Source organism: Elephantulus edwardii, unplaced genomic scaffold, assembly GCF_000299155.1.
Source record: "Elephantulus edwardii isolate Elephantulus edwardi_28Jun2011 unplaced genomic scaffold, EleEdw1.0 scaffold00076, whole genome shotgun sequence".
NCBI lineage: Eukaryota > Metazoa > Chordata > Mammalia > Macroscelidea > Macroscelididae > Elephantulus > Elephantulus edwardii.
In genome coordinates, this window is record NW_006399826.1 from 8755072 (window position 1) to 8761452 (window position 6381).

A 6381-nucleotide genomic window follows, 5' to 3' on the forward strand; every position below is an offset into this window, starting at 1 on the left:
TTCTTAAAGGGAATGCCTTTAACCTCTCTCCATTAAGAACAATGTTGGCTCTTAGGTTTTCATAGATACTTTTTACTATGTTGAAGAAATTCCCCTCTAATCCTATTTTGTTGAGTGCTGAAATAAAACTCAGAAATATAAAATTTATATGTAAATATTTTATACTGTATGAATTCTAGCTCAACATACCTGTTATACAGTATTGTTTCTACTCACAATTTATCATTGAATACACACAAATAAACTTTCGTGTCTTGAGTGTTTTTCATCTTCTTGTTGAACTAGGCATTTTGTGGCTTCCAAGTTATACAAAATGATGAGTTTGAAATTCTTGCCTTCGACCAGCTCAAGGTCAGGTAAAGTATAGTAATGCATGCATAGTTACAATTCACTGGTGGGATAGTGGCAAAGAAACTGTGCTGCAATCCAACGACACATGTTTCGAGGTCACCTGTTGCTCTGTGGGAGAAAGATTGACACTCTCCTGTGGCACGATTAACTGCCTATGAAAACTCTCTGGAGGCTCAGCTATGGGTCAGCTCCCACTTTATGGTATTCCACCACCACAACAATAATTGTTAAGAAGTATTTAGAATCAATTGGACTAGAGATGCATTAGAAAGATGACCTTTATATTGAGATTTTAAATTCACTGGAGATTTTCAAGAAAACTAACATGAAAATAACACAGGAATAACAGTTCTAGTAAAGGATACATGGGCTTTTTACAGACCAATATAACATTATCAACGATCAAATGCTAAGATGCTTCTGACTATAGGTACAATAAGAGATCAGAGGAAGCACTATCTGGAGTGCAGAAGTAGCCCTTGGAGCAAGCATTTTATGGAAGCTTAAAGATTGTATCATCTTCTGTGAGCTTTGTTTTTTCAGAATGTGAAAGTTTTTCATTTTTATTACTGAGTTTAAGGAATTCTCTGACTCAAAAGATGCATAAAATTCAGTCACCCAGACAAGAAGATTTTTCTAGATTGTTTTCACAACATTATGCTGAAAATCATCTGGACAGTGCTGCAAAGTGATCATCATTTGCCTTAGTGATCAGTGTTCAAAAGTAAGTTTTACCTAAATTTCAGCTCTTGTCCTCACAATTGATGTTCTCCTTTCAGTTTGCTTCAAAGCTATGTCTCTTTAAACAACAAAATAATATAACCCTACAAATATTACATCTTCAATCTAACGTTACACTGAATCCATAGCACAGTTCTGAAAAATATGAAAACTTTTTTTAATTTAAATTTTTATTTTATTATTTTTGTGGGAGTGTACCGTCAAATCAGATCTGACTGGTACAGGAGGAGATTGTCCCTCCTTCCCCCAGCAGAGCATCTGGTGGATTCGAATCGTGCGCCTCTGGGATTGTAGTTGCAGCTCCTTACCACTAGGCCACCAGAGCTCCCCAAAATATGAAAACTTTTTAAAGGGCAGTCTACAAGTTGACTAAATAGGTACACCATCTGTGCATGCAGACAACATTAGTGGGAAAATTATTGAACTAAATCTACAGGTATATATAGATTAAGAGAGGCTCTCTCTCCATATGTGTTTAGTGCTGCAACATCAATGAATAAAGCATAGCATTTAGGAGTAAAAGTAATAAAAACTTCTCAGCCACAACCAAATTCCTTAAAGGAATGAGGCATGGGGCTTGAAGGCTAGGACTACAGTCTTAGGGGATATCACAGACAATTAAGTCAATGTAGTCCATAAAGAATATTCTCTGTTCTAATTTGGTGAGTGGTATGTCTCTGGGCCATGGTGTCCCTGATTTAGGCTATGGTCTTTTCAATCATTTGCTACGCATGTGAGAGATGGACAATGACTATGAAAGAACTATAGTGTTGGAGAAAAATGCTGAATATTTCAAGGACCGCCAAAAGAACAAATAGATACGTCTTGGAGAAGGTGCAGCTGGAGTGCTTCTTGGAGACAAAGATGACAACACTTCATCTCATTTACTTTGAGCACATTATTAGGAAAACCTATTCCTTGGAGAGGGACATCATGGTTGGAAAGTTGGAGGGATAATGATTGAGAGGAAGAAGCTCAACCAATTGGATTGACACAGTGACAACAGCAAAGGGCTCAAGCATGTGAGAGTTTATGAGGATGGACCTGGATAAGAAAGGGTTTAGGTCTGGTGTTCGCAGTGTCACTACGAGTTGTATTCAACTCAGTATCATCTAATAACAACAACTTTGGTGAGTAGTGCCTGTATATGTAAAAGCTTGTGCATAAATATCAAAGATTCACTACTTGGTCTCTAACCTGTCCCATCTCTATGCTGAGTAAATTATTTGAGAAGTTGGACTCTATGAGGAAGAGTGTGGCATCAGGATTGGAGGAAGACTCACCAATAACCTGCATTATTCCGATGACACAACCTTGCTTGCCGAAACTGAGGATGGATAGGAGCTCTTGTTGCAGAAGATCAAGGGATGCAGGCTTCAGTATGCATCTCAGTGTCAGGAAAACAAAGATTTTTACCACTGGATTGACAGACAGCATCATGATGGATGGAGGGAAGATTGAAACTGTCAACGGTATCATCTTGCTTGAATCTGTAATTAACACCCTTGGTACCAGCGTCAGTATATTAAAGAGACACATTGTGCTGAGAAAATCTGCAATTAGAGATCTTTCCAAATTATTTAGGAGTAGTGATGTCAGTTTGAAGACTAAGGTGCGTCTGATTCAGGCCATGGTCTTTCCAATTATTAGCTATGCATTCAAGACCTGGACAATGAATAAGGATGGCAGAAGAAGAACTGAAGTCTTTGAACTGTGGTGTTGGAGAAGATCACTGAGCATCTCATGGACCGTCAAGAGAAGAGTTCTTGGAGAGGGTGCAATCTGAGTGCTCTTTGAAGGCAAGAAAGATGAGGCTTTGCCTCACCTACTTTGGGCATGTTGCTAGGGGGTCTCTTCTTTGGAGAGGGACATTTTTTTAGAAGGGTGGAGGATCGAGAAGGAGGAAAGGACCCTCAAAGAGGTGAATTTACACCATGACTCTTGCAATGAGCTCTTGGGTGTCAGGATGAGTGAGGATGGTGCAGGATAGATTAGGGTTCAGAAATTTTGTTCATAATGTTGCTATGAGTCATGCTCAACTTGACAGAGACTACCAATAACAACACTAACAACAACAACCCTGCCCAAGCAATGAAGAGTGAAAGAAGTCAAATACAGAGGAAACATTTATTCAAAAGAACAAATTGACACTGTAAACATCAGCCTCCGTGACTCCAATATCAGAAGAAGTACTTGACTACCAGTGATCACTGCTAAATACTCTCTAAGGAATCATAATAGAATATACTGGATAAATAGGAGAAATATGAAAATCAAAACTTAACAAAACAGACTAGGTTTACTGAAAGAGACAGTGATGAAATCCGAGAGACTATGACCATTAGAAACCCTTTAAGCCCGAAACTAAATTCATCAACATTACTCAATTTTCAGTGAAATGATACATAGGTCTAACAGTTGAACAGTAACAAAAAGGAAAGATGTACTCCTTCAAACGATCAAACATACGAGATAAAAAAGAATAGCATTTGTTTAGGGCTACAGTACCCCAGACAAGATGGGATAGAAGAAAAGGGCAAATGGGAATGGAAGTAAGAATATGGTTTCATTGTGGGAATTACAACAATGTTGTAAAACAAAATATTTATGAACTTCTGAATAGAAGATTCATTTTCTCTGTAAACTTTCCTTCAAATCACAAAAAAATAATTTATTGTAAGGATAGATAAATGAGAGTGACAAAATATGGAGGAGTACTGCAGAAACTTGCACGTAAAGTACCTGATTTAGTCAAAGAATTAGGGAACGTAATTTGGTGTAACAGATCACTGATAGCATAATGAATAAGTTGTTGACTGCTAGCTAAAGATTAGTTAAGCCCATCGGAGAACAACTGCTCCATGGAAGAAAATACCTGAGGATCTTTGCCCATAAAGATAGCTCACTGCGGTTAAGTTGATTCTGAATCACATCAAAGCTTTATCTAGTTTCTGAAACTTTACATTTTCACTGGTGATTTCCATCTTTCTCCTATGGGACATCTGGTATTGTAGTAAATTCCATAATGATTACATACTAGGAGATCTAATAAGTCAGTTGAACTTTATAATACAGGGTAATTAATATGAACCAACGTCTACTCCACAACACACAATAACATTTATTGAAATAAACAAATTCTCAGTTTGAAGAAGAAAGTGAGAAAGTCTTGGGTTGAGTAAGGAAGGAATAAAGATCAGTATATAGAAACTCACACTAAAAGTAACTGGGCGTTGCAGAAAAATGAAGAAATTCTAAAGGCTGGAATGTAAAGAGCTCAGGAGGAGAGAAGAGTCAGGTGAGCGTGGTAGTTTCAAGAACTAGTTTTCACTCTATATCTAATGGGAAGAAACAAAAATACTTTATTACGAAATTTAGACTTTAGAAATGTCATCCTGGTTATGGAGTGGAGAAATGTATCAAAGAGGTATAGAACTATGTACAAGTAAAGCAGTTAAGAAATTTTTGAAACCATCAAGCTATAATAGCAGTCACAAGAGGTTTTAAAAGCCACGGAAAGGTTCTGGTGATTGAGTGCATGAAGTCTGCAGAGAAAGAAACAGAGGGTGAGGTTTCTGGTTTAGTTGGCTGCAAGGGCACCATTCCTTGCAATAAGGAAGTTGTTGCTGTTGTTGTACTCAGTCCTCAACTACCTATTCGATGTCCAGGAGAGGCTGTAACACTTAGACATCTGGGTTTATCTCTCTGAACAAGAAGATAGGATATATGGACAAAAGACCTAGAAATTAACCCTGGAGAGGAAAAGCTGGCCTCTGGAGAATATATTAGGAGGGGGAAAAATGTAAGAAAAGTAAAAGCAAAACTGAAATTACTCACTAGGAGGAGTGTTAAAAAATGAATTATGAAAAAAGAGTAATCTAACAGTATTACATGTTGTCAAAATGTCCTGATATTTCTTTGGGATTAAATTTATATTTTGATTATATCTGGTTGTAATATCATAGAGGGGATATTTATCATATTTTTTTGTTATTTATTCTTGACTAATTAATTGTAAGATTAACTTTTATTACAGGTTTAGGTGATGTCTGTTAAGTTTTTCCACTCTAAAGTTACTCTTCATGTTGGTAAGTTGTATTGTACTATTTTGAGACTGCGAAGACACATGAGCCTTCATAATACTCTCATTATATCATATCAGTATTATTTCTATCATTCTGTATTATTAATTGTTCAGTGTGTTGTAAGAAAAAGCTTCCCTTGCACCTTAGTTATTTATTTAGAAACTGAGAAGTTGTAGGTTTTAATTTTATTAAAAGAGACTGAATCTAAGCATGATTCATGAAGTCCCTCGGATGTTTCTGTGGGTGGCGCTTTAGCCTGCATCTTCTTTAGCTACTGTATTGGACATCTTCATACTGTCTGGCACAACACAAAGTTTCAGGTGCATTTTGTGTTATTCATATCCTAAACTGGCTTCTTCTAGTGAGTATAGTACATGGAAATCAAGAGCTAGACTTTCAATATGCTCATTGGTATTGAAGCATTTTTGCTCTCCATTTTTCAGTGAAGAGAGAGGCGAAGTATGAAGAAATAATCACACACACACACGCATACACACATATACATACGACTTCTGCAACATATTTACATCTTTGTAAATTATGTGCTCTAAGGAGCATTTGGGTTGTGGTTCCTTCGAGGCAGTTTTATTTATTCTGTTGGCAGGCCATGTTATATTCAATGCTATTCTCCAGTACCACAATTCAAAGGCATCGATTATTGATCTGTCACCTTTATTTTATTGTCCAACTTTCAAATGCAAATTAAAAACAATTAGAGCTGGTACACCTTAGTCTTTACACAGACCTTCTTGCTGTGCAGAATTTTGGAGAGGTTCTTGGCAGGAGATTTTCTCTTGACTGTTGATTGTGGATCCAAGTACACTGAAATCATTGACAACTTCAATCTTTTCTCCCTTTATCATGATGTTTGTTGCCTATTGGCTCAGTGGGGAGTTCTTTGTGTTCTTGATGTTAAAATGTAACCTATATTGAAGCCTGTATCTCTGATCTTCTGCAGGATTTCACACCCTCTTCAATTTCTGCAAGCAAAACTCTATCACCTGCAAAATGGATGTTGTAGAGGAGTTTCCCTCTTATCTTGATGCACAGCCTTTTTCGAATAGTCTAGCTTCTTGATTGATATGTTCAGTATACAGATTAAATATGTATGGAGATAGTCTACAACCCTGATGCATAACTTCTCTAATTTTAAACCATGCAATGTTCACTTATTCTGTTTCACCAACTATTTCTTAGAGTCTGT